This window comes from Nothoprocta perdicaria, unplaced genomic scaffold, assembly GCF_003342845.1.
Source record: "Nothoprocta perdicaria isolate Ctin4 unplaced genomic scaffold, notPer1 scaffold_46, whole genome shotgun sequence".
NCBI classification, from domain to species: Eukaryota; Metazoa; Chordata; class Aves; order Tinamiformes; family Tinamidae; genus Nothoprocta; species Nothoprocta perdicaria.
The window spans coordinates 195132-204250 of NW_020455710.1; positions in this window are offsets into that span (position 1 = coordinate 195132).

Here is a 9119-nt window from a genome sequence, read left to right on the forward strand (position 1 = left end):
GGGTTGAGTTTGTGAGGTACAAGAGGGAAATTGGATTTTTCAAGGMAAAAAAAACCCCAAAACCCTCTTGGAAAGACCATTTTAAAGCATTTCTTTCATGGAAGGTACAGGTGTAAAACATAAGACATAGACAGATCATCCAACAGCTCTTACTCTGTTGACTCTGATGCTTCCAACCCTTGTCCTACCAGCCATCAACCCGGGCCTGTTTAACAGGGTGACTTCCCACGCACGCTCCGGGATGCACAGAGCACTGCCTAGGCGAGGGGAACACCGATACCTTGCACAAAAAACACCCACCACACTGCCATATTTCTGAATTTCCTCTAGAAGGGGAATTTTCACTCACACACACGGCAAATGGCAGCGCTTTGTTCGGATTTTCACATCAATGACAGCAAAGCTGCTGAGGGCCAGGGGCGGCTCCCAGCTGCGTGAYGCCAGCTCGGTTCTCCCCGAGCGCACACGTGCTCCAGCGCTTCCCCRCCGCGTCCCCGCCACCCTCCTCCACGCGGGCTCAGGTCCTGGCACCGCTTCGGGCCTCACCGGGCCGCCCRGGCCCGGCCCACGGAGCGGGGAGAGACACGGCCGCCTTGTGTGGCATCCAGCCCCACCAGCGCCCGCAGCGCCGGAATTCCCCGGCTCTCGCTCCTCCTTCCTTTCACGGAAGGTGCGCAGAGTGGGAGGGAAGGCCCCAAGCAGGAGCACTGATCTCCTCTGCTCCTGAAGTYGGGAAGCCAAACGCTCCTTCTCCAGCCTCACATGGACCCATGTGGGAGCACCGGCTCTGATGAGGAGCGAGAGCCACCCGACTTGGTGGCAGTTTGCTAGAGGGGACATACACGTTTGTGGAAGCACAGGACCCCAGACCACAGGCCTGGCACCCGAGCACAGTGTGCGTTGGGAATGGGGGGATGTTCAGACCTGCAGCTCGCCCCAGGCACAACTGCAGAGCCCCAACCCTGTGTTGGAGCAGCCTGGGGCAGGGTGCTGAGGCCCCGCACAGCCTTGTCCCTCAGAGCCCTCTGCCCCCTGTCCCTCAAAGCCCTGGGCTCCTGGCTCCTCTCCTCAGCCTGGGCTGGTGGACACCAAGTTGAACGTGAGCCAGCAAYGTGTCCTCATCATAAAGATGGCCAATGGTATCCTGGGGTTAACCCCTGCTCAGCCCCAGTGATGCTACATCTGGACTGCAGTGTCCAGCTCTGGGCTCCCCCGTGAGAGAGAGACATGCACATACTGGAACACATCCAATGAAGGACCACAAAGACRTCTAAGGCACTGGAGCATCTCTCCTGTGAGGAAAGGTCTTCACCTTTCTGGAACTGTTTGACCATGGTCAAACATAGGAAGGATGGAGTCTCAGAGAGGATGGAGTCTCCACTCTTGAAGATACTCAAAACCCAACCAGACAATCATGGACAAACCCCCTCTAGCCGACCCTGGTGGAGCAGAGGCACTAGACCAGGTGGTCTGCAGACGTCTCTGCCAATGCTCTTTGCTCTGTGGTTCTTAGCCTGCCTTCTCACCAGGACTCCTGCACACTGTTCTCCAYAGCTCTTTCTCCCTCCCCAAACAGTTCCAGCTTTCAGAAAGTTTGGGGCACTTTGGTGCTCCAGAAGCACCTCATCCAAACCCCCATGGAGCATCAGCCCCCTGCAGSTCTGCACCTCCCTGCTGTGTTTGGAGGGCAGGGACTGCGTCAGGACCACGTGCGACGGAGCCAACACCATGTGCACCATGCRCCAACAGGCCACTAAACGGGAGGGACCTGGAAGAAACAGCACTGCACCGAAGCACAACCCACTTCACACTGATCTCCAGCCAAAGCCCAGCCTGGAGGGGCCAGAAGAGCAGCCATCTGCCCACACGTGCTCGTGAAGACCACAGCGCTTGCTGCTTGCCCAGGGAAGCCCCAGGCCCAGCTTGCCCAGGCTGAGCTGCAAGTGCAAGGATCAAGGCAGGGTCCATAATCTCTTCCCCTGGGCTACTTCTTTGTGGCACACACAGGTAACATGCTGCAGAACTTAAAAACTAGCAAGAGGCATCCCTGCAGCAACACTGAACGCTTACTCAGAAGTCAAAGTACTTTTTAAAGACGAAACCGTGTTCAGTTTGGCTTTTGTTCTGCTTCCCCTCCCCTTTTCTCCTGTTTTCCCTCCTTCCTCTCTGTGCAGAGACTCGAACAGCTGTGATTTGCTGTTTGCTGCAAGAAGTGGGATGTGGGCTCCAGGTGCCGACTCCGTCTGGCTGGGATGAAGTGCACGAGGGACGTGTGGCCTCAGAGATGGAGTGCCGACCCGCGGGGAGGTCCCAGCTGGCCAGGGGATGGCTGGCACCCCCATCGGGCAGCCGTCCCCCGCAATCTCAATGCATTTAAAGCGATTCAGCCTCGTTCCTCCACCCTCCAGACCCACAAAATGCTGAACCTGCTCTCCTGCCGAGAGCCATCAGGAAAGTTGGGAGCTGCTGCGCGGTGGCCGAATTCCCGCTGCACCGACGTCCCCTCGGCACTGTCCCTGCCCCGTTTCCAACGTGTCCTCCCTTCCTCTGACCCACCACTCACTTTTTCCCTTTCTCCCCTCCACATGCAATGGTTCTCCCCCTCTCCTGYACCCAGTTCCCCTCTGTTGGCTCCCTTGTATGGACACGCCAGATGCCCGCTCACCTCTACCCCACCTTCTGCTTTCCTGCACCCTGCATTTCAGAGTCACTAGCTGGCAAACACAGAGCTATATTTGCAGTTCAGCAAAACCACAGCCTTTCCAAGCCCCGTTCGCATTCAGCCCTTTCCTCTCTGGATTCAACCCTCCTGCTCTGCTCTGAGCAGCTCCTGTGTTATGCAGAGATTGTGCCCAGAGCCCCATTTTGCAAAACAACTTTTGTGCTTTCAACGGGCTGGACCCTCCTGCAGCTCTGAAGGCTCCAGGCTGCTTTAAAAGCAAAATCAAACACTTTCCTCCACGCCAGCTCCAAAGGCACAAGCAACTTTCCCCCATGGAGCAGGCAGCACAAGGGGAGCAAAGTGAAGCCTTTTAATCCACAACAAGTTGTCCTCTAAAGCTCAGTCCACGTTGTGCATGCCCTACACGCGCACTATGGGCATGGTGCCCCCCAGACTATTTGGTTAGACAAAGCAACTGAAAAAAAAAAAGAAAAAAAGAAAAAGAAAAAAAGGAAAAAAAAGGGGAAAAAAAAGTCCTGCACAACTCTGCAAAACAGAACTGCAAAACTGAACTGTGGAGCCCCAGCGCTGCTGATCCCGAGCGGCCGAGCGGCTCGGGAAAGCGCCAGCAGCTCAAGCGAGAGCGTGGCGGGCAGAGCCTGCGTGCCCGCCGCCGAGTCCCCCGCGCCGCCGAGCGCGGGTCAATTAATTCCACAAACCTCATTAGCGCTGGGGTGACTCGGTGTCCAAAGCTGCTGCCACAGCCAAATGACCGTCACCCACTCGGCCAGCGGAGAAATTCTTCCAAAGGCAACGAGGGAATCCGCCGCTTCGCTGCCACTAGCTGATTTCCAGACTCGTTTGCTTTTTTCCTCTCTCTCCTTCTCTCCTCCTCTCTCGTTCCTGTCCCTTTCTCTCTTTTCCGGTTAAATGTCAGTGGCGGGGCCTGCGGGGAGGGCCGGCAGCCCGCGCGCTGGCATCTGTCCGCAGGGAGCCCCGCGCCCGCCGCACAAATATCGACTTTGCTCCGGTGCGGTTGTGCCGGGCCGGCCGGCGCTGCCCCGCGCGGGGCGGGAGGAGGTGGGGAGAGGCGGCCGGCGGCTCCCTGCCCAGGTGAGAAAGAACTTTATCCCCGGCGGGAGGAAGGAGGGGGTGCCCGTGACTCAGGGCTGGCATTCCCGCATCTCCCGCACACCTGCACGGGCAGGAGCGGCCGCCCAGCTCCTCCCGCCTGCCCCCGGGAAAAGGGCCGGGATCAGAGCCACGCTCGAGATTTACGGAAGGGGCTGCGATCCYGGTGCTGTGGGAGCCACACTTGTCAGCTCACACAGTGACAGCAACAACCCCCAGCCCAGCGTCAACTTTGGGACTGGGTTTATACAAAAACGAGCTGTATCCGGCAGTCTGTGGGYGAAGGGCAGAGCCCCTCGAGCACAGGGAAGGGGCTCGGGCGGCGCAAGCGGGAGCCGTCCGGGCTCGCTCCCGCYGCGGGGTCCAGGGGCGCCGGGAAGGCGACGGAGTCGCTGCTCTGCTTGGATTTCCTGCCTTTCTTGGACGGTTCCCTTCCTTTTTTGAGATTAAAAATAAAAGGAGCTGGGCAAATGCAGCCTCATTATTGCGAATGCAGCACGGCAGGGGCAGCTGGTACCCTCCCTCCGACAGGGGGGACAAGGAATTGATCCCACGGCAGCAAGGAACAGAGGGGCTTTTCCTGCAAGAACGGTGAAGCTTGAGTAAAGATGAATAAACAGATTAAGGCCAGTGAAGCACAGGGAATGCCTCATGGCAATCAATATCACAGACAGCAGGAGACACGCAAGGGAAGGGGGCAATGGCAGGTCATGCAAACTGTTTAAATCTGGCATATCCTAGGGGCCAGATGTTCGATTCGGCACCTTCAGGCTTGTCCTTGCTCATTCAGAGGTGCCTTTGCTTGTATTTGAACACAGATTCTGGAAATTGAGGATTTTAAGCCACAAAACACATATAAGTTCGCTGGTTTCCTAAACACAGAGCTCCTGGCTGCCTTCAGGTGCTCCCAGGCTGCTGCTTTCCTCAGGGTTCTCCTCACCTTAAGCTGCTGCTGCTCCCCTCTCGCTCATGGCCCCCAGACATCGCAACGGACCCCAGCTCTCCCAGGTCCAAGATCTCCTCYTCCTTCAGCGCCCTTGATTTGCTGCTTCCCCCGAAGAGCTAAGGAGAAGGGGCCAGGCAGGAGAGTGTCTTTTGGAAACCCTCATGCTACAAGGGAAGCTCTAGGAGGAATGGAAACCAAGTGATGAGAACTGATAATATTCCCCTGACCCCTTACCCTGCACTCCATTTTCATGTGGGGAGGATGAAGGGCACAGGAGACACCATCTCCYGGCCCTTGGTTGCCCACAAAGGAGCCTGGCGGGATGAGGCCCACTCAGCACCTCCCGGGGCAAAGGCAACGCATTGCTGCAGGACTGCAATGTTATTAGAAAGGCACATTTCTAACGCCAAGACAACCTCACCACCAAATTTTAAGGCACGGTTCCTAAACAGAGAKGAATGGGTCATAACATGTCTTCACTTTTGTTTTTTCGACAAGAAGTCGCTTGTCTTTAAGTTGTATTTAAGGCACCTCTTCCCATCTCTTTTTGCCAGCTCATTATTCTACCTGTTGTCTCAGCTTGATACCTTGTTTGATGACAGGAAAAAAAAATAAAAAATTGAAAAGCATTCGGCTTTTGCTGCACAAATCTGCAGTTCTGCATAACTGAAAACAGGGGCTTCAAACAGGAAGTAAGAATGAGCAAACTTTGCTGCAGAGTTCCCAGGCACRCCCATGATGGGTTTTGCACTCAAAAATCACTGAATTGGGGCTGTGATAAAGTGGTCAAGAAACTTTTGCCCAAGGAGTACAAAAAAGTCGGTTTTATTGCTCACTTAATTACTGCTTTCAGGGCCAATGTGCCAGGGAGCTGCCAACCGAGCTCRTTCCAAGTGCTTTAGGGGTTGCTCTTTCCCTCTTTTTAAGGCCAAGCCAAATGGTTCAGACTCTTCTCTGTCCTGCGACGGCGGCGTGCCCAAAAACAGAGCTCGGGACTTTTCAGAGCTCAGAGGCTACGGCCACGGTCAGGCTGCTGAAACCCTTCCCCTTCCTGAAGTTTGCGACCCCACCAGCCATTAGGAGAATAATTTTTAAGGTGYTTTCTTCATCAGTGCACATGGCCTTGGCCAAGCCCGTTAGAACAGCCATAACTTGACCCCTCCTGCTGTTTCACTCCAAGACAGGCCCACGACTTGCCTATTTCTTAGTGCCAGATCGTAGGAAGGGGCAGGAGGACAGACAGACAGACGACTCCTATGGGGAAGGCAAAGCCTTCCCATGTGCAATCCTAGCGTGTTGCTGGACACTGGCGACTCAAAGAGGGACATCGAGAAACAGAGCGTGGGGTGGACGGGCCGGGAGGAAGGAAACGGCCTGTGGAGGGCAGGAGCGGCCGCCAGGGCCCGCAGGCYGAGACGTGGCTGCCCGCGAAGGGTCGCACCGGGCGCCGCTGCCATTCTCACCCCGGGAGACACAGGCCTTTTCTCAGTGGTATCTTAGTTATTTTCAGGTTAGAAAACAGCACGAAATGTTATTCTGGACACGGGCATGTTGCAAAGACCTGTTGCCAACACAAGGCCTGGCCAGAAGCTACAACTTTTTTTCCCCCCTCAGTGCTGAAGAAGAGTTGGGGCAGGTGTTGGCTGGCTGGATGTCTCCTGCTGTGATCATCTCCACCCTGCGAGGAGCTGATTTTATCATCGGTGGAGCCTTGGCAGGGCCCAAAGCCTTGGCAGGGCCCGAGTTTCTTGGTTGGGCATTTTGATTTTTTTGTGGTCTCCTACGTAGCTCCTGTAGCTCTGCACGTAAAGCAGACACAGAGCTGCAACACGATGAAGATGCTGCTTTCGGTGCGCCCATTTCAGAGCTCAAGGTGGGGCTGGCAGAGGCCCCAGGATCCCTCCTCGCAAGAGCATCAAAAGACACATCTCTAAATGGCAACAAACAACTGGGAAAGTAAATCAGCACCTCGGGGCAAGGAGGAGTGGGGAAAAAGGCTTCTGAAGAGAGGTTAAAGCAGAACAAAGTCTGCCAAGTATGACTTAATTACGTCTGTTCTCCTCCCATCAGCACCGAGCAGCCCAGCATGGGGCGATACATCTGAATGAGGAGTTGCGGCTAAGACAAACTCATTGGAGCGATGAAACACCCGAGCAGGGGGTAGACTAGTGTTTTTAAAAGCTTGTTGCAAGGAATAATGAACAAACAGGACCGGCTGTATTCCCTCATGTACAATGTGTGAGGATGAGTATGTGCAGCAAATGCCAGCGCAGGAGCATGAAGCAGCGCGGACCAAAGGGCAGGAGTTTGCACTAGAGCAGCTCAGAAAGAGCTCATGGTCACCAGTGGCTGCTAAAGCACTTACCCACATAGGTTGTCCTCATGGAAGGGCCTTTCTCCCCGCAGCGCTTCTGAGCTCAGCAGCAGTCGCAGCCTTGGCACAGCCATGAACACACAGATCTGGAAGCTGCAAATGGGTCAAACCTCCAGTTTATGGCTTCAAGAAGGGATGGCCACAGACCAGAAGGGAATCCCTTTCCCTCAGTACATCGCTCTTGCATGCCCTAAGCTCCCTTCATGTTTCTCTGATGTTAGCAGCTGACCATAGCCAAGTGCAAGCTACCAACCTGCATGAACTTCTTCTCAGAAGGAGCAGAGACACCTTTTTTCCCCACCTAGGACAGTAGTTTCCAAACTGAATATCCATACGTTGCTCCCAAGAGTCACACTTAAGACAGACAGCTGCAAACTATTGTACAATATTGTGCAGTCTGCTGCACAAGGGCTGGCATTGCAGATCTCGAGGAAAGAAGAGGGGCATGTTCTAAGTTCGTGTTCCCCACTGCAGATGACAAACACTAAATCACAAACACTAAATCACTAAATCTCAGGGGAGATCAGGAGTTATCAAGCAGGTTTTTGTGGGCAACGATGAGCCCTTTGCTTCAGGAGTTGTAGAACTGCCCCTGCAGGTGCCTGCTGCCCCATGTAGCCTGTTCAGAGGACTCAGAAGGGCCAGTTTTATGTTCTGCCTTCAGACTTCAGGCCCTCTTCCTTACCCCTCTATAAAACATCACCGAACTCTGCTGACCAGCAACTCTGTTATTCCAGGACTGCTGCACATGGCCATTCCCTGCCTGGCTCAGTAAAACAAGAGCAGAACAAGCAAAGAAATCCCAGGGTCTGGAACGATTACGGATTCTGCAGAACAAGAAGGAAGAGGGAGCATGGAAAGAGGAAGGGTGGGGTGCCAGGATGTGTGATACGAGTAAGATACTGCCACTTAAACAATGTTCAGGAGCTTCTGTATTTAAATGATTCATCCCCCAGAGCACCTCGGCACTTGCCAAGTGCCAAGAATGAGGCTGGAGTCCAGCTTCAGAGCCACGGCAGCCAATGGGACTTTTCCCATCAAATTCTTCTTTTCATTCTGCAAACTTTTCCCCTTGGTTCTTGCTCAGCCAAGAGCATAAGGTCACCTGCACTTCCCTTTGCTACCTGTCTCTCCCTGACAGAGTAAGGCTTATAACGATACAAGTGATAACATGCTCCACTAGCCGTATAAATAACATTTCCTTGTAAACTGGTTAATTAACTAGGCGCATTTATTTCAGCTTAGAATCAGGACTTTGTCAGATTCAGTTATTCATTTGCTTACAAAAAGGCCTCTCCAAACTACCAATGGAACTGAGAAACACAAAAGTCAGGAAGGAGCTTAACATCAGGACAGCACGAACAGCCTGGAAAAGAGCCCCCTGCAAGGCTTTCCAGCTGCCAGGTGAGCACTTCTCATCCTACAAGGCARCATGGCAAAAAGATGGACAACTCTTGCCAAAGTCTTTTCCATTATGTATTACATTGAYGTTGAGGCTTAATCTGCAGCCTTGGTCAAGTTCACACCGTTCCCACCTTTAGTGTTTCCCACATTTGGATAAGGAGGGGAATGCACCAGACTGGCTGGTACCTCTGGTGCACACCTGCATTCTTCAGTGTGCCAGCACACACTCCAGGGAGATATTTAATCTCAGTCTCCAGACTCAATCACAACATACAGGCTAAAGACATTAATCAGAGGGGTGTTTTGTTTTTCTGGAAGCCAAGACACTCTTTCCACTCATATTCACATGATTCAACTATTGCAGGGATCGTTGCAGTGCTACAGCTGCCTCTGCTGCAGAAGAACCACAAGCACCCAAAGTCTGTCACGACTCCACAGGCTGCAAGGCAGAACCTGCAGCAGCTGCTCCCTGCCTCGCTGCAGCTTCCAGATGTTGTTCAGCACAACTTYACAATAGATATTTACCCCACACAAGTTTTAAACCAGCACAAGATGTTCTAGAAAGAAGAGAAAATAACTTTACAAGGCTGTAGAACTACCCA